Below are 26,317 nucleotides of genomic sequence, written 5' to 3'. Positions count from 1 at the left end.
CGGTTTTAAGCTGAAAAAGGGGACATTTTGGTTCGCTCTTAGGAAGGAAGTTTTTACAGTTAGGGTGGTGAGGCACTGGAACAGGTTGCCTAGGGAAGTCATGGATGCTCCATCCCTGGAGGTGTTCAAGGCCAGGTTGGATGAGGATTTGAGCAACATAATCCAGTGGAACGTGTCCTTGCCCATGGCAGGAGGTTGGAACTGGGTGGTCTTTGAGGTCCCTTCCAGCCCAAACCATTCTATGATTATGAGTCTATGATTCCTTTCTCATCCCTTTAGCGAAGGAGGATGAGCCTTTCACCTGTGCATCCTGCTCAGGTCAGAGACACTCAGGCCAGCCTGCTACAGGAAGTAGAGGCCGGAATCTGTCTGGACACAGCTCCGAAGGAAGAATTTTTAGGCTCTGGGAAAACTGTACTGCCAAGAACTGATACATCTCTGTTTTTTAATTGCCCCTGGGATTAGGAGCTTTGATGACCCCAATGGCAGATTTCAGTGCCCAATTCCTCTCATGGATCTAATTGCATGTAGGACTCACACCAATGGATAAAAGTCTTACCTTAATACTGAAATGCTGCCATTGAAAGGAAGGAGTCTGCAACCTTTGGTAGGTGACGTGACAGTAAAGAGGCTATTCCAACCTGCATCACGACCTTCACACCTATCACATGTCTAAAGGTTAATAAAGCTCGTGTTTGTTATAATGAATATCAGACTCAAGCTGATTGTTCTACGCAGTAAGTGTATGACCTTTTAATCTGGTGAGTTGGGCAAGAGATAGAGGACAATGTATTTTAAAGCTAGGATAACAGCAGTAGTCACCCTTGTCTTTACAAAGCTCCATTTTAAAAAGAACCTATAGAAACACTTAGTTACTTTCAAAAGACACGGGACACCAAGGCTGTTCTCAGGACTTCATTCTACATGGACTTGTTTCTGCTTAATTTACTCCAGAATAAAGTAAACAACTGCTTACTCTGAGTGAGAACATACATGAACAAGAAGTAGCTGTGTATAGAGGCTACCCAAGTAACCCAACGGTGCACTTCTATCTGACCTCCTCCTGCTTATTGTCCTGACTTGTTTCTTGCTTTCATTTGGGACTTCAGCTGTGGCTGAAGAGAGACTGGAGAGACTGTCATGTTCTCAAGTAGCTTTGCTTAAGTTGAAGCGATTTGGAGAACCAGGACCTTGCAATCTATCTTCTGGAGGTGTGCACAACTTTTGGTTCCAAAAGCAAAATAGCACAAGAGGTATTTTTATTCCACTTGCAATAAATTGTCATTCAAATTCCTGTTGTATTGGGAAGATGGTGAAAGTTGTAAAACTACATGAGTTAGACAAAACCCAACTTGCACTTAGTTGACAGTTGAGTTTAAGCAAGGAGATTGTAAACCTCCTACCCACACTGTTGGGAGAATTTGAGAATTAATTCAACAAACATCAGCAACAAAGGAGTGAGAGCTCATGACAGAACATGAAAAGAGCTCATCTAAGAGAATTTCAATTACTTCAGTGCTTTCAAAAGGGATAGGCCTAAATAGAATTCACATTTAAGGCGCTTAAATGTGGCTACCCAGCCTCTGAGCTTTTAGTTGGTAAGTGCAGGAAGGCTAGAAAAGAGCACCAAAAGAGCTTGTCTTCATGAGGCAGAAAGAGAAGGTAGCAAGGGAATTCCAGAGCAGTCAGGCTCCTGACCGAAAGTGAATCAATAAATAAAACATGCTAAGAGTTTCTCAGGCTGGCAAACAACACTCAATACTAGGTTTATTGAGAACAAATTATGTGAAACCAACATAGTGTATCTTCTTGAGGCAAAGTAACCAGTTTTCTATAACCCCTTAGCAGGGGCAGGACTAAAAAACCCTCTCTTCTTACTCTGCCTCATTGTCCTGCAGTATTTCTCAGTCCTTTCAGAGAACAGGGTTTAATGCCTTTTCTTTTAGAATGGAATCCTTCTAAAGGGTTGCTTGGGATGTTTGAAGCTAACGAACCTGAAGATTTACTAGGTTGTAGGATGCCTTTGTGCTGTATGTTGGAGCCAAAATGTTTTGCTTCTATGTTCTGTGATCAGATAGCAGATGGCAACTATGTAATAGCTTTAAAGCTGATTCAAAAGAGCACTAATTGGCAACTTCCCAAAAGATAAAACAAAAATCTCTCTATTCACCCCCTCTGCAAACATTTAAGCTATGCTTAGGTTGTTATACCCAAACAGTGAAACACCACAATTGGCTTAAGCCCATCTTAAACTGCATTGTCTCAGAGGGAGGCTGCCATCCCATCTTCTTTGACAACACGAGTATTCACACGGTCTAACTCCCGTTCACGTGGTTGAACAGTAACTGAATCAGCTCAATGATCTCACTTTAAAAACTTCCCTTGGTTCATTTTCAGACAGATTAGAAAGCTGGCCTGGCTTACCAGATGCTCGTTAATGTCAACAGAAGGGTAGGCAAGTAGGCTGGCAGGAAACTGCCTCTGAAGAAGGTGATGAAAGGGGCATAGTTACATATTGTCGCAGATGCTGGAGTTCCTTGCTGATCTCATTTAAAGCACACCCTTGCAAACAAGTGAGAAGTGTAGTGTGGAGGTGGAAATGAGGAGTAGGAAGAGGGTGGGAATCCTTAAGCCAATGTCCTTGTTCAAGAAAATTAGGAAAAAAAAAATACAGTTAATGTAAATACCGAAGTTAATGACACACTCCAGCTGGGCTGCTCATAGTGCCCAGAGTCAGGCACATGTATTAATTTTTTGTGCTGGTTCAGAGCTTAATTTAATGGCAGCTCTGTCCGCTCAGCACCTCAAGATTAAGTTCTTTTGTAAATTGATTCAAACGTACAAAAGTAAGGCACGAATTAGAAGGCAGGCTGGGGACCATGCATGGGTCTTCATCAGCCTGATTTTAGTGTTTGTAGTGGTAATAGCTGAACGAATCAGAACACAAGCTAATGAAAAGCTTGTGGCTTCCTTGTAAAGCTGAGAGCTTTTCTTTAGAGGCATATCATAACAGGCTCCTCACTGTAGAGAGTAACAGAACATGCTCTGTGTTTGATGTGATCTGGTAAGAAAATTACTGTTTCAGGGCTTTAGGTAGGCTTTGCAGGTTATTTTTCATATGCTTACTTCATGGAATTACGTGCCAAAAAAACAGATCAGGACAACCACTCCTCTCCTAAACGCTAAACTTTATAGCCTGTGCAAAACAATAGCACTGCTTAGTGATCCAGCTTTGAGAATTTTTTTCCAACAGAGAAATAATGTGCTTCTCACAACAGCTTTCTTAGAAACTGCTAAACTGTTTTTGCTAAAATGCTTCCTCTGTAAGGATACTAAAAGACCTGCTTTCAGGAACTTAATCATAAGAACTATTAACAATCCAAATTTTATCTATATCTCATTATCTGTTCTGTTTATTATGGTAGAGAGCCTGTACAAAGTGAAAAAATACAAATTAATAAAAAGATTAACTGCATTAGTGTAAGCAGTGAATTACTAATATGTTTGTTTGTCTGGTATTAAGGAGAAGAATGCCTACATTTAAATTTTTGTTCTCGAATCCCTGAGAACAAAAAATGTGTTCTGCATGAGTTCCTCAGGCTCCGTCTTGCTCTGCTTCCTGGCAGGCAGCGTCTTTTTTAAGGTACATTTTTTCCTGCTGTTAGCTGTGCTGCAGGGCACCATCATCCGAGGTCATTATCAAAGGGTTTCTTTGTCAGCCTGGCAAGCTGCCTCCTCCTGCCTCCACAAAGCCAAGGGCTAGTCCAGTCCCACTGAAATCCACAGAGGTCCCGTGCCAGAGCCGCAGTTAGACATTATGCTGGTTTTACAGACTCAAGGAGACCTGCGCCAGTTTACTTTATCTGATGATCTGGCTCCATGAGAACAAGTCCCTAATGACTCACGTCCACCTCACACCTGGTGTGCACAGGAAGATGTTGTTTTTCAAGCCGAGTCCCACAAATCCCAGCAAATAATAACTTGTTTCTCATAGATCTTTGGCCTCTGAACGGCCCTGAATAAAGTATGTGTTCAAGGAAGATGTTTCCTTGACACGTACCCCATGTCACACAATGTCGTGAGAGAAGGTGGCACGGCGAGCCAGCGCGTTTGGTCTGCAGGCACCCTCTATAGGCACCTACAAGACAGCACTTGGCAGAAGTGGCTGGGGAGAAAGCAGCCTCAGAATCACGTTGAAAAGTAAGAAGGAACAAAAACCTAGTTTTTCCAAATGGAATATATTTACCTGCTGTTATTGTAGTACAAGTAACTAGCATGAGAAACAAAAACTGGTATCAAAATCAGGAAAAAAAGTGTCTTTTCAACAAAGCCCTTTCATTCAGATGAATGTTTTGGTTTGTACATGCAAACCAGCATCCTGGAGTGCTAACACAACCCCAAAAATCTTAAGATAAAATTAGAAAAAGCTCTGAAAAAACAACTTTGAAATCCATTGCTGAAAGCCTCTGTATACAAAGTAGTATATATGAATGTAAATTCTAAACTAAATGACTGACAAGAAAATGGATGTAGCTTTTCAGCTTTGCAAGGCGTTTGTATGAATACAAATACTGTGAATAATATTAAAGTGGAAGAAGTACCTATGCCATGGCAGAATAAAACTCTAAACTGTCATTAAGCAGCAGAAATGAGGGAAATTGTTTTAAAATACGATTTTGAAAAGATAGGTTGCCATTAATGAATGCCGCCAGAGCTGATTTTGTTTTCCAAAATGTATTTAATAAGCTTGCACAAGTTGCAGCAATTTAGAAATTCCAAGTCATACCCATGCCCTGCAAGTGCAGTTCTACAGCTCAAGTACAAATCTATGTTGCTATGTTCAAATATGTCATGTGAAGCCCTGAATTGCCTTTGTGTAAATTAACCTTGGTACCTGCAGTGCAGCTTGCACTGAAGGTGGCAAATTCCCAATCAGGCAGTCATGAAGATCTGCCCAAAGAAGTAAATTGTTGGATATTACAATAGAGGCTTCCGGTAGGTAAATTATCGTAAAAGATCTGGAAAAGACTCCTTTGTAGTCTAGTTGACTAATACTTTCCACTATGATACTTTCCACTTTCTTTCTTTGGGAAGCATTAACACCTCTGTTGTTTGTTGCAGGCCTTTGATATTCAGCAGGGGAAATCCCGGAGGCTATAGTGGTACCTATGGATTGCCCAGAGAAACGTGAGTCAGTTTTACCGGGATCGCAAAGTATTAAAAACGCCGTGTCTCTGATTCACACACATAGGCAGATTAAAATCGGGCTGCCACCCACATCTGTCTGGCCTGCCCCCACTGCGCAGATGGCTCAACTGCTCTTGAAACATCAGCTGAATTACCACGAATTACAGCCCAGCCTATTTAATAATGCTAAAACCTGAGCACAAAGATCTAAGATGCCTGCAAAGCAATAACTTTCAAGGCAGTAACAAGGTGGACAGCTATGGAAGGCGATTTTTACAGCAGTTACATTTAATCTGCCTGTATTTGTGACAAGGGTCTTAAATTCCTTTTCGCTTCCTGGCCGAGATTGCTAAACTTCATAGACAACCTGCTCTAGGTTGTTAGGCTGGAAGAGCAGAGAGCACTGTCACCTGAGCACAGGTGCAGTCAGGCACCTGGCAAGTCCCACTCTTATTCAGAATGCAGCCGTAATGATGTGGCACAGACCCTTCAGTTGGCTCACTTGCCCCATGCTCTTTGTGACAGCAAATGGAGGAAGCAAAAGGAATAGTTCATGCTAGAGTGTAACAGATCCGATGTTGGTATGACCTCTCCCACTCCTGCTGGACCTTGTGAGGGCCCTGGGCAGAGCATTACGCTGTTCCAGCTGTGGGGATAAGAGGGCACAAGTCCTTCCTTCCCCTAGCCCCACACACAGGGCTGGCACGGCACCGTAGTTCTCCCATACAACAGCGATGAGCAGTTAGATGATGAGGGGCCAGTTCAGGGGAGACAGTTTTCTACAGAAGGTGCATAGCGTAAATCCTTCTAAACAGAGCACCTCAGAATCCTTGGAGTTACATGGCAAGCTCACTTCAGTTTCAGCCAGCCTGTTTTTGCTCAAACTATTCCCCATCTGCCTGATACTCTAGTCTGGTTGGCACCTGTGTGCAGGCTGATTGCTTGTCCTGAGCTCTCAGGATCAGTTTGTCCACATAAAGGAATGAATATTCAGTAAGCAGTGGGGATGAAATACTGCTCTGTGTATGTGCTGAAAGTTGCTTTCAGAGCGGGGCGGCACTCAGACAATACCTCCGGGTCCTCAAGGGGTGCCAGCTTGTAGTAGCTGTAACAATACGGTGTGAGGTAGTCTCCTAGATGACTGAATGCTTCCTTCTTCTGTGTATAACCTGCTCCTTACGTATTGTAGTTGGAGGGTTCATTCAGCTCTTGTTTTAAATCATGTTTCAAGCAATGTAATTAATTTTTATTGTGATCAAAGACACCTGTCCTTTTGTCTACACCCTTTATACAAGTACAAAATAAATGCCTTTGCCAAGCACTTTTCTAACAGGTCAGAATAACTATGGCTACGTGGAATTGTTGAAGAAAATACAGTTAGACATGTTTAGCTGCCTATATTATTAATTTACTTTCTTGTCATTGCACTTGCAGTACCCAACAAATAACTATAAAATTTCCTTTATACCAAATGGTACATAAATCCTAAAGTCAGTTTGATGGATACATTTAACTCTTTTATTTGGATATAACCTTTTTTTTATTTAAAAATATTCTTTTAACAATATATTGTAGCTTAGAAGTCCATCATGATATAAAGTCTCTGTAATCACTCTTGAAATAATTTTAAAGTCAGTAAGTAAAGCTAAGAAACCCATCAAAATTGTGAAATTTTTATGTACATGCCACAAGTTGTTACCTGTTTTCTAATAAATAATATAGCAGGATAATAAAAAATGGGATATTTTACCTACCAATTCAAACTATTTGTCTCATGCATTGGCTCAACAATTTCCCTATGGGCTATGCTTTTGTAATAAGAAATACAGACACAGACACAGACACAGACATACAGAAAACACAGAACTTCAAAATTTATTCTCTAAAAGGCTATAAATTGAAGTATTATATGTGCATAATATGTGTGCATCTTGCCTGTATTCTCTAAACGTATTAGAATAATTTAACATGAAGGTTGAGAAAACAGCATTATATACAAGGTTTGACAAGGATAGAAGTGAAGACTTTCAAACGTATCTTGTTTAAAAAAATAAACCTTTTCCGAGGAGTACATTTTCCACAGCAAATATCGATTAAAAAAAGCTGTTTATCTGGAAAGCTATCTGAATTCCCAAGCCCGGTTCCATTTCTGCTAGCTTCTCCTTCACATTTATTGGTGTTGCTTCATCAGCTTCAGCAGAAGTACAATAGTTTTCAAACAGTTGTACAACCATCTGAAGCTCAGAATACACAGGCTGTGGCATAGAATTCTCTGTTTCTACCAGAACATTCTCTCCAAAAGCTTGTGACCATGGCTGAAGCTGTGTGAAAAGTACTTCTGGTATGAAAGTGCGTCTTCAATAAAGGTCCCCTCCTTCTTTTTCAAAATTATTTTGACTTGGTGAAGATTTACTTGTTACCATCGTGTCGTTATGAGCCTGACCTAAACCCATGACAGCATTATATCCTGCTAAATTCAAACTCATATGACTCTCATCATCTTCTTTATATCTAAGGGGGTAAAATGGAAAATACTGAAAATACAAGTTGCAAACATAGCATTTGCAGGAGAAAATAAGAATAACATCTACTCAGACGGCTAAAACTGAGAATGTTAGCAATTAAAATACGATTTAGATCGCTATTTATTAGATGGCACTCAAACAAAAGACACTCTATGTGAAGGAACAGCACAAGAGGGTTCCAAGGAGATACCTACTCATAATTACATATTTTCTTTGCCAGATTTTCTTGTCCCAAAATGGAAAGAATGGCTTTTTTTATATTACAGAAGCTACTGATATATTTATGTACTGTCTTTGCTGGATACAATTTGCAAGCTCAAAAAACTTCTTTTAACAATCCAGGCTACGGAATTTCACAATGTAAAAGCTATAAAAGCAAAAAGACTTTTTTCCTTGCCTTAACCATCTTTACACTAAGTTTTCCATCATGAGTGTGAAACCTAAGTAGTAAGCTGTTTCACACTTGAAATGTTTAAAACTGAACCAAACTTAAGAAACTTTTAAATTAATTATCTGGATCTCTTAAACAACATGTTTTTTAAAAAGTACTTTATGACCTGAACAAGAACAAACTGGTAACGTACCTGAAATGAGAATGACTGCTGAGTTTATGAGCTTTTCAAAGATGTAGGGTCAATATATAACTCCAGGAGAAACATTTCTGACAGATGTGACATTTGTCTTTCAGAACGCACTACTCTTGGAAAGAAAGACTATTAGAGTTATCAAAGGCTTATGCATATATGTGACAAAAATTAATCCTTTGTTGAAAGAGGAAAAACCATACTATACAGCTGAAAAGCTTTTTTTGAAGTTAACTTTTTTTGAAGTTAAACACAAATGTTTAAAATTTGTGGGTTTTAGAACTTGTCTGATTAAGGAGACCCAATGAACATGGGAATTGGAATTGCATTGGACATCAGTACTGCAGATATCTTCAATTGCAGTGTGATACACAATTTCCTATTTCATAACATAGCAGTGATCCTAACTCAGAAAGCTGAAGAAACAGGTAACAAGCGTGCATAAACTATAGCAATCAAAACTATATTTTAATGTAGTTTCCAGATTCACCTGATTAGAAGTGATGTAAACTCACACATCTTATAGTTTCTCTATTTTCAGGTAACATATTAGTTCTAGGGATGGAGTACCAACACAAGGAGAAAGGTGACATTGGCTTTTAACCCCTGAAATGTGGCAGATAGGAATGGTTGGACTCGATGATCCAAGAGGCCTTTTCCTACCTGATGATGCTATGGTTCTATGAAATATTTTGCTATTGAGATTAGGATTGGCGTGTTCTTTGTGTTGGTTGGTTTGTTTGTTAAAAAAGGAGGGGGGTCGTGCAGCCAGAGTTCAAGACTGTCAGTATGCAACTGCATGCACCTAAGGTAAGCACGCAAAATCTCTTGTTAAGGATATGAGTCAGATATTTGCATAATACATGCAGGAGTTCCAGAAATGTGTGCAAATAAATACTTGATTTCATGTAAAAATGAAACATCTCAATAATTCACAAGAACTAAACATACATAACGTTGAAACTTTAGTTTCATTTATAGCAATATGTTTTATTCTGCTATTTAATATACTAACCAGATGCATTCGCTTGTAATGCTGTCTCAAAGTTCGCAAAGTCCACGAAGTAAAACCACATCCTTCAACATCACAGCTGTAGGCATCTGAATCATTGTGTGTTTCAACATGTTTATGCAGATCATATGTGTTCTTAAAACTGAAAACAAGGTAAAACAAACAACAGATATAATAGAACAGAGGAATAGTCTTGTGGTTAATGTTTAGGACTGGGAGGTAGTAATTTTTGGCTCTGACAATGACAAGTGAAAGCAGAATATGTGTAAATCGCTTCTCTACCTCATTTTTTCCACTTGTGAAAAGGGAACAGTGCAGACATCTCTTTGATGTGCTCTGGATTTCATTTTCCATTCTCTCTTTCTTCCCACACATCCATACCATGACCAAATCTAGGTAATTTTTCTACAACCATGTTGCAAAGCATCATCCTTTCTTTCTGTTCACACAGAGAAAATTCTTGTCCGTTATCAATCAGTCACTTCATCCTCTCTGGTCCAGAAATTAATATTGTTTCCTTCTGTCCACCCACAGTGTGAACACAAAATTACTTAAATATTTACTCACTTTATCCCACTTCCAGTATACAAAGGCTAGACTTCTTATCTTCTCTGTCAAAGTTAAACATCATTTGCTTAAATATACTTATACATGCAACTTTTTGATCACATCACAATGCCACTTTTTTATTTTTTTGGGAGGGTAGGAGGGTATTTTACTGCTATGTGGCATCATATGGTGGAAGCAGAAAAGAAACAATCACAGAAAAATGAGAGTGCAAGACAGCAGAAGGTACAGTAAGCCTGTGGTAGAAAAATCACCCAATGGAGAAGACTGTGACTCTCCTAGCAAAGAGCCAGCAGTCATTTTAGAATGGCAAAACCCACAGTTTAAGACAGTACTGCTACACGTTGCAAATTGTTGTTACGACCATTTTGTAGTACACAGTCTTGTCAAGAAAATTCACTTTTCAACACACCAATCCTACTTGCACCAGAAGTTCATGAACTACAATGCCTCAACAGCTGATAGCAGATGAACAGCAGATTAATCTGTTAGATTTCTTCATTGAACAGTTGATTATTTTTATGGCTGATATCTTTTCTTTCTTTAATACCTGCTATGTAAAACAATAACTTGATTCTACAGTTCTGCTCAGGTAGCTACAAGCCTCAAATTTTCTTACCTGCTGCCACAGAGGTGACAATGGAAAGGATGTTCATCACAGTGTCAGAATCTGATGTGTGCTTTCATTGAGGAGATACTTGTGCATATCATATCACAAAAGGCACATGTAACATGATTAACTAGAAAAGATAGTAGAAAAAAAGATACTTTAAGTTCTGTATCACAACTTCACCAGGACATAGTCTGCTATGACATGTGACAAAATTAACAGATTATAATACATTTGGGAATAAAATATACAAAGAAAAATAAAAGACATAAAAATGGAATGCAGATACAATAAAGAGAGTAGTGAAATAATGGTCAGTCTTACAATGCTTCAAGTTACTTTCAAAAAATAGTAAGGGGAAAAAGATGTAGAGGATCACATTTCACTCTCTAGGCTCTAGCAAAAAGGATTATTACCGTCTTGCCCTTGGCACTTTGGGAGGATTTCTAAAAGGTGGATGTTGTCTGGAGGCTTTCTGACAAACAAGCACTGACAAATCTACTTTTACTGTTTAAGGTATTAACACTCTTAAAAAGGTGGCAGAAAAAAATATGTGTCTGTCCTCCACCTCCCTATTTCACATTCAGATATATTTGCTTAAGGCACAGTAATGCTAGATGCTTGCTAAGCTGCCAGACTACAAACTGCAATGGCTGAGACATGGGTTTGAGCTGCCGACTCTGGAACTGCAGCGAACCTCTGGCAGGTTGGCAGGCAGGACTGTAACATCTTAACATGAACAAATGCTTGCTTTGCTGCATATGAATCAGCAACCTGATGAATACAGTAGGAAGTGTCTCAATAATGAAGTTTTGGATTTAGACAAAATGTGTTATACTTAGGGCTTTGAAGTAGTGCATTAACTTATAATCAGCCCAGTGCTTTACAGGTGGCCAAGGAAAAACATGCATGAGTTGAAGTGCTCATGTTTTCTCAAAAGAGGAAATAAATATAACGTACTATAACTATTCTGGAATCAATTCTGGCATAGGTACGTTTCCTCAGTTTGTCTTAAATGAGGAAAAATGATTTTTTTCCTCCCTAAAATAAATAGTTTCATGTGGAAAACTAGTGTAGAATAACTTAATTTGCACAATCGCATCAGTGAAGTTCAGCAATCTCTTGAAATGAGAGTATCCAACAGTTTACTTATATGTCTAGCATGTAAACGCATCCACTTAGGGAGTGATTTCAGAATATCTATAGCATTTGCATTCACATTACATCTTATTTCAGAACAATTTCTTATAGATAGGTAAGCTCTTTAAAAGAAAACTTCAGTATTTATCCATACTAGCAAGCTATTATGAAGTATGCTGGGGTAAGAATCTGAAAATGTCATGTCTGCCCTGGCAGTCTTCTCTAACATGCAGACATGTATGCTGCCAGAATTTTTAAAGAAAGCTGAATCATAAACCAAGGAAGTAACTGGCTGTAATATCTGAAGGCATTTAGGTTGTGCCTAAGCAGTTGGACACAAGAATGCCTCCCAGCTCCATCAGCCAAGCTGACATTGCAGCTGATTCGCTGGGGCTTATTGGGACGCAACACAGGTTCACATCATCCTTGTTCCTAGATCCAGCCACCTTGTGATTTTCCCTGCTGAGCAAACAGAACATGGTCTGAATTATCAGGGAACAAGGACAGTCAAGCAAACTGTACAGTTCACAGAGGTTTCATTGCAGCCAGAGTGACCAGAAACAAATAGTTCAGTTAGCCATGTGTTTTATTTAATATATCAAATCTATCTTCATGTGTGTCTTAATCTGTCTTAATCCATCTTAATTATCTGCATATTTAAACTGACTCACTAGCTGATAAACACAAAACAAACCAAATATTAAATATTATTTATTTCCAATTTCTATGCAAAATCACCTTGAGAGAAAGGAATAAAACTAATCTAGAAAAGAAAAAAAAAATCATTCTCTATTTTCTAATATAAAATATAAAAATTAAGATATTTTAATCAGATCCACATCAACCATAAAGACATTTAAATACAACACAGTCAGTGCTGGTAGCTCACAGTAAGCACCAAATCAAATGCATAGTTGTGAAGCATCAATGTGCTGACTTGCAGACAGTGAAAAATCGCGTTTCCTTAAGAATGCAACTAGAGAGTAGAATCTACCCTGACTGAGCAAGTCTGCACAAAGTTACTTGTCTGTTTATACAATCTAAATGAGTGTTGCCCAGGTCTGGCTACGTGGTTCAAATATTCCTATTCCCAAAGCAAAGACCCACCCGCTTCTCCGCTTCTGCATTTCCTGTATGTCCAACAGCAATATCACGAGTTTCCTTGTGCTTAGATGCTCCAGGATTCTTTCCCAGCAAGTCATAGCTGTTGTAGTATAACTCGTGGGAATAATTTGGGGACCTCAGGGAGATTGTGGTTAGGTTAACAAAGGACTACACCATTTGAGCGAGGCCGTTTATGCACTGCAAGGTGACCAGAGTTGCAGCCCAAGCTGAAACACAGTTTTGGCTTTCACCAGGCTTCTAGTCCTGAAAGCAAGTAAACAGAGATGCAAGTGAAGAAGAAACATCTGCAAAATAGAAAAGCCCCTTAAAGTTTTTTATCAGAAGGCATGAAGAAGGGAATTGCCATGCTTTATAGGGACTGGCAATGAAATTCTTACCTTCTAGCATTTGTAACGCAGTTGTCCTACACAAAGCCTCAGTAGCATGGGGAATACGCAAGAGGCATTAGAAGCATGTGCATGCCTGCAGGGCACCACGGAGGCATGGTGGGATGGCTCCTATGCCTGGAGTGTTGGAGTGGAAGGATGCAGGCTCTTTAGGAAGGACAAGCAGAGGACATGAGGAGGGGGTGTTGCCCTCTATGTCAATGACCAGCCAAAATGCATGGAGCTCCACTTGGGGACGGGTGAGGAGCTGACTGAGAGTTTATGAGTCAGCATTAAAGAGAGGGGAGGGACAGGTGACACTATAGTGGGGGTCATCAGGCCAGGAAGACTGAGTGGAAGAGGCCCTCTATAGACAGAGGCACAGCCTCATGTCCACAAGCCCTGGTCTTCATGGTGGACTTCAACTACCCCAATATCCGTTGGAGGGATAACACAGCAGGGTATAAGCAATCCAGAAGATTCCTGGATTGCTTTGATGACAACTTCCTTCTTCAAGTTACAGAAAAGCCAACAAGGAGAGGTGCCATGCTGGACCTTGTTCTTGCAAACAAGGAGGGGCTGGTGCAGAATGTGAAGCTCAAGGGGACCCTTGGCTGCAAGTGATCATGAAATGGAGTTCAAGATCCTTATGACAGTGAGGAGGGGATGCAGCAAGCTCACTGCTCTGGACTTCAGGAGAACAGACGTCGGCCTCTTCAAGGATCTGCTTGATGAAGTACCATGGGATAAAGCTCTGAAGGGAAGAGGGGCCCAAGAGAGCTGTTTAATATTCAAGAATCACCTCCTCCAAGCTCAGGAGTGATGCATCCTGGCAAAAAGGAAGTCAGGCAGAAACACCAGGAGGTTGGCATGGATGAACAAGAAACTGTTGGACCAATTCAAATACAAAAAAAAAAGAAAAAAAAAAAACCCTATAGAGGGTGGAAGCAAAGGCAGGTAGCCTGAGAAGAATACATAGAAATTGTCAGAGTAAATGGGTATCAGGTTAGGAAAACTAAAGCCCTGATAAAATTAAATCTGGCCAGAGACATCGAGGGCAACAAGAAAAACTTCTGTAGGTACATAGGTGATAAAAGGAAGATTAGGAGAAAATGTAGGCCTTGTCCAGAGTGAAATGGGAGACCTGGTTACCTGGAATGTGGAGATGGCTGAGGTATTCAAGGACTTTTTGGCCTCAGTCTTCACTGGCAAAGGCTCAAGCCACACCATCCAAGTCACAGAAGGCAAAGACAGGGATTGGGAGAACGAAGAACCACCCACTGTAGAAGAACAGGTTCAAGACCATATAAAGAACCTAAAGGTGCACAAGTCCATGGGACCTGATGAGATGCACCTGCAGGTCCTGAGACAACTAGAGGATGAAGTTGCTAAGCCACTCTCCATCATGTTTGATAAGTCATGGCAGTTTGATGAAGTTCCCACTGACTGGAAAAGAGGGAATATAACCCCCATTTTTAAAAAGGGAAAAAAGAAAGACCCAGGGAACTACAGACCAGTCAGTCTCACCTCTATGCCAGGCAATATCATGGAGCAGATCCTCCTGAAAACTCTTCTGAGGCATATGGAAAATAGGGAGATGAATGGTGACAGCCAACATGGCTTTACTAAGGGCAATTTGTGTCTGACAAATTTGATGGCCTTCTATGACAGGGTTGCAGCATTGGTGGATAAGGGAAGAAAACTGATATCAACAGCCTGGACTTGTGCAAAGCATTTGACACTGTTGTACGTGACATTCTTGTCTCTAAATTGGATAGATATGGATTTGACAGATGGACCATGTGGTGGATAAGGAATTGGCTGGATAGTCACACCCAAAGAGTTGTGGTCAACAGCTCAGTGTCCACCTGGACACCAGTGACAAGTGGCATTCCGCAGAGACTGGTACTAGGAACAGCACTGGTTTAGCATCTTTGCCGGAGACATGGACAGTGGGATTGAAAGCACTCTCAGCAAGTTTATTGACAACACCAAACTGTGTGCTGTGGTCAGCATGCTGGAGGGAAGGAATGACATCGTTGACACGCTCAAGAGGTGGGCCAGTGCAAACATCATGAAGTTCAACAAAGCTATATGCAAGGTCCTGCACACGGGTCGGGGCACAATCCCAAGCATAAATACAGGCTGGATGGAGAATGGATTGAGAGCAGACCTGAGGAGAAGGACCTGAGGGCGCTGGTTGATGAGAAGCTTAACAAGGCCTCAAGCACTGTGCGCTTGCAGCCCAGAAGGCCAACCATATCCTGGGCTGCATCAAAAGAAGCATGACCAAGGTAGGTCAAGGGAGGTGATTCTCGCCCTCTGCTCTGCTCTTGTGAGACCTCACCTACAGTACTGCATTCAATTCTGGAGTCCTCAGCACAAGAAGGACATGGATCTGTTGGAGAGAGTCCAGAGGAGGACCACAAAGATGATCAGGGGGCTGGAGCCCCTCCCACATACAAGAACAGGCCAAGAGAGTGTGGCTTATTCAGCCTGGAGAAGAGAAGGCTCCAGGGAGACCTTATAGCAGCCTTTCAGTATTTAAAGGGGGCCTAACAGGAAAGCTGTGGAGGGGCTTTTTATCAGGGAGCACAGTGATAAAATGAGAGGTAATGGCTTTAAGCTGAAAGAAGGGAGCTTTAGATTAGATATTAGGAAGAAATTTTTTATTGTGAGGCACTGGAACATATTGCCCAGGGAAGCTGTGAATGTCCCCTCCCTGGAGGTGTTCAAGGCCAGGTTGGTTGGGGCATTGAGCAAGCTGATCTAGTGGGATGTGTCCCTGCCCATCACCGGGGGATTGGAACTGGCTGATCTTTAAGGTTCTTTCCAACGCAAATCATTCTACGATTCTGTGATTCTAGTTTCTTGTATTAACTTTTTTAGCTGATAGAACAATACTTAGAACAACTCCACAGTTTATCAAACCTGTTCTGTGCAAGGTGACCTTGAGAAAAGTATGGTGTATTAAAAAGCTCTTACTTACCATGTCCCCTCATGTGATCTTGTAGGAGCCTTTCATCGGCAAAATGTTTCTGACAGTTCCGGCAAACAAAAGTTTTTTCTGAATTTAAATATAGATTGTTTATGACAATACAAATAACTTATGAAAGATTAACTAATTAATAACCTATAGCTGCCAGTTTCCTGAATAAGCTAACACAGCATTGAGACAGTTTCAGTACTCTTCTTCATACCAATACCCTTCAGAAAAAAAAAAAAAAATTAGTTTAGGCTTAATGAAAAGGCTTATTTATCAGTTACTTAATTTTATCCTAAACAGAATAGTAACCTATTCAAAACACTAACAGTCTGAAATTTGAGCTCTTCTGTCAATTACCAAGAATGCACCTACTTTCCATCACCAAAACACCCACAGTTCCTAGATATATTCCAAGCACAGAAAACCACAAAAAAACCCCCACTTCTCCTGTCTTCTTTAGCATGCAGGAAAGCATGCCAACTATAAAGTAGTCAGCGTTCTGGTAAAGAAAATACTGGAAAAGCAAAACTGAAGAGAAAGAAATTGCTGTTTCACCTGAAAGTAGTTCAGTGCTCATTAGGATTACTTGCAGAGATCTTATAGTCCAAGCCTGGTTCCTGGGGAGGTTCTCTCTTCAATAATCAAAACTTTTTCCACTCACAGGCAATTTCCCAGGGTCAGTGTAATGTCACTGTGCCATGGGCAACAAGGGAAGAGAGGCAGAGTGATGTCACTGCTGCCAAGAGAATGGCTTTTCTGCTGAAACACGGATCTAAGGACATTCTACCATTCACTTTCATTACCCTAATTCATCAGACATGCAAAGTCAAGAGAACCTCTATGCTTTATGAAAACAACTGCCTTCCTGGAGTAAACTCTGCTTTCCTGTAATTGACTTATATGAAAAATAGAAATATTTATGAAATTATACATGCACATTATCCCAAAGAACCTTAAAGTAAAATCTCCTGGAAATATAAAAAGAAATAAGAGCATATCTACTTCCTATCTTCTGAAACTTGTCTCTTTGCATGATCAAAATATTTAGTCTTATTGGAGAGCATTCCTCCACAAGTAGGACATACTACTACTTTTTCTTGTGTGGGTGTTCTTAAATCACAGAATCACAGAATCACAAGGTTTGAAAGGACCCATTGGATCATCGAGTCCAACCATTCCTAACACTCTCTAAACCATGTCCCTCAGCACTTCATCCACCCGTTCCTTAAACACCTCCAGGGAAGGCGACTCGACCTCCTCCCTGGGCAGCCTGTTCCAGTGCCTAATGACTCTTACTGTGAAGAATTTTTTTCTGATATCCAACCTGAACCTCCCCTGACGGAGCTTCAGGCCATTCCCTCTTGTCCTGTCCCCTGTCACTTGGGAGAAGAGGCCAGCTCCCTCCTCTCCACAACCTCCTTTCAGGTAGTTGTAGAGAGTAATAAGGTCTCCCCTCAGCCTCCTCTTCTCCAGGCTAAACAACCCCAGCTCTCTCAGCTGCTCCTCATACGACTTGTTTTCCAGCCCCTTCACCAGCTTCGTTGCTCTTCTCTGGACACGCTCCAGAGCCTCAACATCCTTCTTGTGGTGAGGGGTCCAGAACTGAGCACAGTACTCAAGGTGCGGTCTCACCAGTGCCGAGTACAGAGGAAGAATAACCTCCCTGGACCTGCTGGTGACCCCATTTCTGATACAAGCCAAGATGCCGTTGGCATCTTGAGAAAGATGAGAAAGTGAGAAAGAACAATGAGAAGCCTCATCTAGGACCTCCACTCACACCCCCTGCTTTCTCTAGCTTGGTAGCTGCAGTTGCCCACCCCACAGATAGCTGTGCTGCACAATGCCTTGTACTTCACTGGCCCTGCCTCCGATTTGCTATCTGGACTTCCTGGCTTGACCTCAGACCGTCTTGTCACATCAGACTTGGCTAATTATCACAGTGCTGACTCTGGCTGGCACCACCAGATACGCTCCGTTCTTTTTGTTTGGGTTCTGTGAGACTGCACCCTGTCAGCGAGGTCCTTGCCTGCTTGTTACTCTTAAGTCCCAGTTTGTCTTCCCTGCAAAGCAGCCCACTCTTGCTGTACCCTCACAAATTCAGACCAGCTCAGACCACCAGCTAGTATACCGAAGGTCCCTGGAAAAGACTGACCGCTTTACGTCTGTTGTCCCAGTTCCATGACAACTGCTTCCCCACAGAGATGAGACCTTACTGGCCTGTGCTTGCTTCTTAAGTTTGGAGGGGGATGGGTGAAAAGTTGTCTTTCATTGCCTGGACACATCATTCTGTGTGTCACTTTCAAGTGTATAGCACTACCCTGAATGTCAGACTAAAATGGACACATAAAACCCAGGACCTATTCTTTTGGTCGGAAGCAGGGTCAATTATACCTTGGTCTCGAAAGAAGTCTTATCAGTTTCCCAGCGACAGACAACCTCCTTATTTCAACAGGCAACCGCTACAGCATTTTAAAACACCCTACTGAAAATGACTTTCCTAACTTCAAACTTGCATCTCTCCTGTTGCAACTGAGGCTTGTTATTTCTCATGCTTTCTAACACAGACACGGAGGACAGATGATTTCCCTGTTCCTAACAGCAGGTCATTTCTTAAACATATTTGAAGACATGCCGTATTTGTTTTCTTCTGCGTTTCCCTTTCCCAGTTCTGTTATATAGGCTATAAAGTCAGAGGAATCCCTTCATTTGACATAATGGGCTATATTTTCTAAAGTTATGATCACACCGATGTGTGACTTTTATTCCTCTGATGACTGTAGATTCTACACTATCAGGTCACTGCAGTGAGTTCTCCATTCAAAAAAGTGTGAATCTGTCAGCTAATCTCAAGAGGGAAAGGAACCAAGCGATGTTGTTTTGCATCCACTGACAGGATTTTGTCATCGTGGCAGTGAATAGGTAACCCAGAAAGTAACTTTAATCCATGAATCGAAAAGACACATATCTGGAAGGGTTCACTTAGAGGATTCCAATCAAACCTGGACTTTGTTGATACATTTTACAAAACACAGACAAATTGATTTGTTCAAAGTGAGCACAGACTGGTCTGTTCCAGGATCAGAGTCCCACAAGTTGTCTCATTATTCTTCAGCAGAAACTTTTTTCTCCCAGAGAGGTTCTGCTCATACACTTTGTAGGTCTGAAGCTGAATGGCATGCACATCAAATGGCAGTCCATAGTTTAGCCCTTACTCAAACAATTAAGGCATCTGCTATGAAAGACTGTCAATGGAATGTGGCTTCTACAATAGAGCCAAGGGCAGAACATCAGCTTTGAAGCCATGACAATAATTTTAACACAAGAGGTAGCTAGCAATAGAGAGAATGTATTAAAATTGCTCTTTGTCACCACAGAGTTGAGAAAAACAAGGATGGCAATAGGTGTGCTTCCCTTGATTTGAAGGAAACAGATGAGGGGAAGAAAAGAGTAAGCATACCATGAAGGGTTATTGTGATGGAGATGACCCCTATCCCAAGTGGTAGAATGTAAGTGAAAAGTCTGTTTGAACTGTATGTGAACTATCAGTCACAGGCAGAATTATAAGAAAACCCAACCCTGTTCAAAACTAATTCTCGGCTTAGACTAACTGGGAGTTGAGAGTGTTCAGTCCCATAGATGACAGGAACTACTCTGCTTAAAACACGGTGCCTATAAAATAGAAATGTTTATGCAGCTATTGAAGATAGAAGAAAAAATACCTGAAGGTCTCCTACAAGTTGCAAGATGTAGCACTACCTGAATTTTATGAATCATAGAATGGTTTGTGTTGGAAGGGACCTTAAAGATCATCCATTTCCAATCTCCCTGCCGTGGGCAGGGACACCTCTTACTAGACCAGGCTGCTCAAGAAACACTGCAGTGAAATACATAAAAAAATTCTATTTCAAAATATGAACTACCCTTCCAGTGACAATAATAAGTTTTCTTCTGATCTCTAACAGTTTCTTTCACAGTAGAATAGACATGAATAGCAACATGTTGGAAAAACCACACTGGGTTATTGAAGGCAACCTAATGCCAAAACAGAAACACGGAGAAGAGAAGATAATTTTGGCAGGAAATCAACTGACAGGAACATAGAATTAAGTGTTTTTAGAAACCAAACAGACAGTAGTAAATATTACAGTAACATTTAATTAACTCACCCCAACACAGAGACAATTACACCAACTACAAAAATGTAGAACATTCTGCAGTATCCACCGCACAAAACAGGTCCTGAATTTTCACCTACCATCTATTAGTTGAAAAGTCTGTCTAGACTAATTGAGTGAATGCTACCCATTCTTTGGGGAAGGATGTGCCTATTAAAGTATTTCTGTCGATTTATTTCTTTGGTATATTTTCACCTTCTCCCCTCCCTTCACTTCTGCCTGCTCCTACTCATGAGATGGCTATGAGGGCAGTGCAGGTAATTCCAGCAGAAATGGGAAGGCTGCACGATGATTAAACTGAATTGGGTGTTATGGACACAGCACTCTAAGAGTCAGTACTTATGTGACAAGGGGGAACTAAACCTTAATTAGCCTCTGCCTCACTCCACAAAAATCTACACCTGCAGAGTGAAAGTAGAGAGCATATTGCATTTTCTTCAAGTAACACAGGGCACATCATTCAACTGCATACTGTCATCAGCCACAATTCAAAGCACTCCTCTCAGTTCCAAAGGATTTAATCCCGTAACCTCTCTGCTGCATTGGCACAATTTTGCAAGGCTACACATTTAATTGGGACAAGGAATTGATCTGGCTTTCAACCAAAGCACTGGGGAGAGGAAATGGGAAACAGGAGAAACTCCTGATTGATGACAGTGGCTGATATTGCCACTGTCAATAATGTACAGTTGATTAAAATTTAAGCAGTGCTTGGATTTTTTTTAAAGAAAAATACATAAATGGAAAACTTATTTAGCATTATCCATTTTTAATCATCCTAATATTAGTAGAATGGATTAAACTAAGCTGCTAGGCATTCTGTGTCCAGAACAGAGCATTCACATGAGGAGTTAATGCAGGCAAACTGCTGCATTTTAAATGAATAGTCCAATGTATTTCACAATAATTCCCTCGGGGAGACAAGCCCTTATTTCCTCTGAAGGGCTTGAAACACGATCTGAGAAATACAAGGTCTTGTATACATGAAAACATACAGGCATATTAAGGTGAATCAACTAAAAGTATTGAGCTAGACAGTGATCGAAAACCTCTTCGCTTAATCAGAGTCACCATATGGGTGTTAAACCCATTTTAATTTGTTGGCACCGTCTCTTTAAGTGTTTTGCCGGAACTTTCTTGAATATTTCTTTATATGTAAATAGGAGAGGAGAGAAGTTTTTAGGGCTGTTGCCTGAGTCAGAAGCTTTACCTTTGGGGAAACTGAATCTGACACAGTAGGAGGCACCATAAAAGTCGAGGGAAAGTGTATGGGTGATTTTCAAAGAGAATTATATTCATAACTGTGGGAACATATTTGCAGGAAGGTGGGAAGGGTAAGCAGTTTTCTCTACCCTCAAAATTCTTCTCTTTTGCCGTGTGCCCTACCCCACCTCCTAGGTGTAGTCTAGCCTGCCTACTAAGTTGGGAAATATGCTTTTAATTAATAAAATTCAAAACATAGTTTGAACTTGAAAAAACATGTATAAAAAGATTTAGCAAAATGCTATGGTCTAAAGGAGTCCATCAGCCAAAACTGCCCACTTACATAAATGAAAACTGGAACATGAAATCAATTAACAGGAAGATTTTTCTTCTGTTTTTAAGCACCTTTTTCAAAAGACTGCTTACTGACAGATGCAGCAAAACCAAATTCTGAGGGCTCTGGAGTTTTTCCTGAACTTCTTTTTTTTAAAAAATAAATAGACCAGTATTAGCAGTATGTGAGTCAAGACTGAGTGTTATCTATTAAAAAGCATTAATAACAAAAATAGATATTGTTAAGAAATTATTTCTATAAGCTATTAGACATAATGGCAATAAGATTTGTTTGTAACAATGGTTTGTAATCAAACTATGCAAACAATTCAAAAGTTATCATAAATAATGCTCTATAGTACATGTTCAGGCTTATAGCTTTAAAAAGAAGAGAATGGGGTACTTTCACGTTTAAACCACTAGTAAATAAAAGCATTTATTTACAGAGACATAGTTTCTCACAAACTAACTCAACAGCAGTGTTAGCTCTCTCTATAAACTTCACCCTTGGATTTTTATGTCATTCCTTATTTCATGTAAAAAAAAATCAATGAAGAGTTGGGTATCAAAGCATTATATCACTATAGATAATCTAAATTTAGAGCCAGATGGATGTTTGTAGACATTCTGTCCACTAATGACACACAGATGAAGAGGCATTCACCTTTTATATATGCTGTGGCACAAGCAATCTGTAAGCTGAAATATTAAAAGGAACTTGAAAAAAACTTTAGACCTAGTAAGGAGAAGGTTAGCAAAGAAAAGCATAGGCTATAACCACCATCAGAAAACAAAAGTAATTTCACTCCATCACTGCATTTTCTTTACTCAAATATCACACTGATTCTAATTCAAAGATGTGATGCGCGTGAGGAATACAAGACCTATGTACAGCACCACGAGTCTGACATTCCCTTGCATCCTCATTGGTATTTGTTTATAACCTCAAAAAGCATAGTTTATTTCATAAATTAATTTGATCACGACTTTGATATGAAAAAGTCATAGATAATAGAGAACTAGGATTTAAGGATGGTGACCCATGAATCACTGCAAGGCCTAGAGAGACATAAGAAAAATAAGGATCAAAGGCCTCTAAAAAACATTGAAGTTTTGTTTTGATTTGTAGTTCAGCATACTAAACCTGCATCAGACTTGCCCATATGAGGTTTGCAAGACTATTTAGTTTTACAATTTTTCTTATTTTTCAATACAACACATTTCAGTTGCTTCTTCATTGCCAATACTTTGTTTTCAGTTATATCATTCAACTGAAATGAAACAAAAAACTTATACAACATGAAAAAATGAATGTAGACCAGATTTTTTTCCTAACACTTCCTCTGAAAAGCATCTTGCTCAACAGTTACACAAAAGGAGATGGTAAAAAAATATCATCTGCAAGGCATCACACTGGTGGATGCACAAGTAACGCTCACTAGCCATAAATAACAGTTGAGGTTCTGAGGCCAACAGGGATATAGAACGTGCTTCCCTGTAATGTCATATCAATATGAAGCCACTTCTGATCAGGAATAAACACCTCCAAGAAGCAGAAAAAGAAGTTTATATAGGCAGCACTATTCATGTACATGTTGTCAAAAAAAAAGACAGCAACTGTTAATCATCTTGGTTTACTCCATGCAGAAATAGCACAGTCAAAATTGAATGGATAATGATTTCATTTAATAAGGACACCAAAAAGTGGTCAAGATACAAACCATTTTTAGTTGAAACCAATCTTGGCCACATTTGGACATCAGACTTATATGAACAGCCTGCTCTAAATGTCGAAGGTCTGCCCCAGTAAAGAAAACAACAAAGCAAAAACTGACCAAGGAAACATCAAATATTCTGTTGCCCTTCTTCAGACAAACAATAAACACTCTGGACCTGTCTACAAACTACCAAGTTCATTATTTTAGCATTAAACTGGCTATATTAAAGTTTTGCCTATATGCTCTTAAAATACAAGAGAAGTTACATCTTTGTCAAAAAGATCATTTCAGTCACCACAAAAAAAATTTGAATCTGATGTTGCAGATGGTACGCAAACATGCTGTTTACATTTTTATGAATGCTTCCACAACAATGTTCATGTATTACTTATAAAGATAGCAGGAAACAATGTTCAGAGGTAAGATTGAGCAAGAACTCCCAATACTGAGTCAAATCCAAAGAATGCTGCGGTGAAGTTAGGAAAAGAAATAAAAAAGCAATATCTCAATGTATTTCACTTACATCACAGTTCTCCCATCAGCAAACAAACCGCTCCGAAGCGTTTGGTAATTGATACCCACTATGGCTGCTCTGCAAACATGCTGGCGAATCGTGGTGCAGTGCCCTTAACTGAGAGTCTACAAATTTCAATTTGGTGTGATAGCTGTGAAAATTGATGCGTGTTATCAGCTCTCTGGGATCTTTTACCCCAAATGCACAACTTTTTCAGCAACACCGGTGCTGAACTAGGCTGAATAAAGAGGTAACTTTTTAAAGAACACTACATGAAATCTGCAACCGTGTGCTACAAGATTGAGAATGACAACAGTGCTTACATTTGTAGTAACTTCACAGTCTCTAAGTAACATTAGCAGAGAAGCTGGTAATTGCTATCTAGTGATAATGCACTAGATAAAACTTGCAAATCTCAGTAGCAAACAGATTTTCCACTATCTCAGAACTGCAGCAATAGTAAAGTGCTTTGTACATTAATTGACAACTTTTTGCAGAGAGGCACTTCATAGATTCAATAGGAAAATTGTGTAAAAATAAGTATTTTCTCTGGTCTATACTATGATATTCTTCAGCTTAGGTCACGGAGACATTGTTAATGTTGGTCTAATTCTACTTTTTTCATCTTTAATTAAATCTCATTCACCTTTAATTAAAATGTCTACACCTGTAATTATACTTGATTACAGTGTTAAGAATAAAGAGCAGGATACACGAGAGCCAAAGTAGCTATATTAAAAAGTCTGGTATATTATTATTATTACATCCACAGAGACTGCCTATAATTTTCTGCAGAATCAGATTTTTTCTTTTCTTTTTAAGTAAATTTAATACTACTAAAAGATGTAAAACACAATACCCATCATAAAATAATACTAGTGTATATACCCAAATAAAGCAAATACCATACAAACAACAGAAGTTTCCGTTTTTCTATAAAGATTTATACAAGTGCTACATTAAACTCAGAATTCTTCAGCAGCAGGTTAGTTCCCTGAAAGGGAAAAACTCTTGTCGTTCAAAACCAACTTCCTAAAATCTGTTTTGGACGATTGCACCTGCCAAGGCTCTAATCTTAGGGAAAAAAATCCTCAGCAGAAGTTCTCATGACATCACCTCTCCAGTCTCTTCAGTCTTTTTCCACATGAGGAATAGCTATCAATACAAACAAAAATCTTGGATGATCAGATACAAAGCTAAAAGCACGTATAAGCCCTTGTCTGAGGGCTTCCTGCAGCTGAGGCCTCAGAAAAGCCCTGAACATTTGTGGTGGAGGTAAACTGAAGTCAGTATTATTTTCTAGGCTAGGAATAATGTTCCAAACTGCAATGTAATCTGTGTGACAGATGAGACATAAATGACCTTCTGTTTCCAGGGGCTGCTGTAGGTACTCTTCCAACTGTTCAGCAATATGATTACAAAATTCCTCCATGCATTTCCCTACGAAACAGCATTCTTTCCATTCACATGGTAATATCAATTCAATGTTCTTAAATTTGCTTCCAGGGGCCATTGCCTACATTTTTCAGAAGTACAGAGGAGTTTTAGTTAGTTATCCTACTACATTTCTGTAAATTTCTTTTGTAAAAACAGAAGTTAATGTTATAGGCTCCTAGATAACATAAACTTTTTTTTCCCTTCTAATTACTGGACACATTATTTTAAGAATCTAAGGCCATATTTTGCAAGCATTTACATCTTGCTAAAAGCCACATGTTGTAACATTTTCATTACGACCATACAGCAAGAATCCTATGATCACCATCCCAAACATCTGCTGTGGGTGCCTTCATTCACTTAACTCCTCTGCAGTATCATAAAACCTCTTTCCACATAGAAAACCAAAGAAACCATTACCAATGGTGAAATTCCACAGTCACTTTAGGCTGACGTTGTGGGCTCCTGCTGAACAGGGCTGGTTCTATCCGTCCCTTTTTTCCCCCTTCCAATCTGGGGTTGGCACAGATAACCACTAAACTGATGAGAAAACTGATGTAACTGAAAGCTAATTCTTGGGGGGAATGATAGATGGCTAAAATCAGTTTTCTGCTCGACTGGATGTATATTTGTGTCAGTATAAAGGAAGCAACAGGAATACAAACTAAGGAGAAATAGTTCCATTTTTTCCTCGTGACTCTGAAAAGGTATAACAATAGCAAACTTTATTAAAAAGTACTGGCTCATTTTCAGTGGTTTTCCACCCCCCTACTCTTCCCTGCGTTACCAGCTTCAAAGATCTGCCAGTTCAGCTGCTCAGAGGACCACTCCCTAAC

The 26,317-nt window shown here is 39.9% G+C and overlaps 1 pseudogene; it reads right to left on the bottom strand.

The window, feature by feature from the left end:
* Positions 1–6,964: 6,964 nt before the first annotated feature.
* LOC128851503 (histone H4 transcription factor-like) lies at positions 6,965–25,939 on the bottom strand (annotated as a pseudogene).
* Positions 25,940–26,317: the final 378 nt, after the last annotated feature.

This window comes from Cuculus canorus, chromosome 1, assembly GCF_017976375.1.
Source record: "Cuculus canorus isolate bCucCan1 chromosome 1, bCucCan1.pri, whole genome shotgun sequence".
NCBI lineage: Eukaryota > Metazoa > Chordata > Aves > Cuculiformes > Cuculidae > Cuculus > Cuculus canorus.
This window is presented reverse-complemented; position numbering and strand designations above follow the sequence as displayed.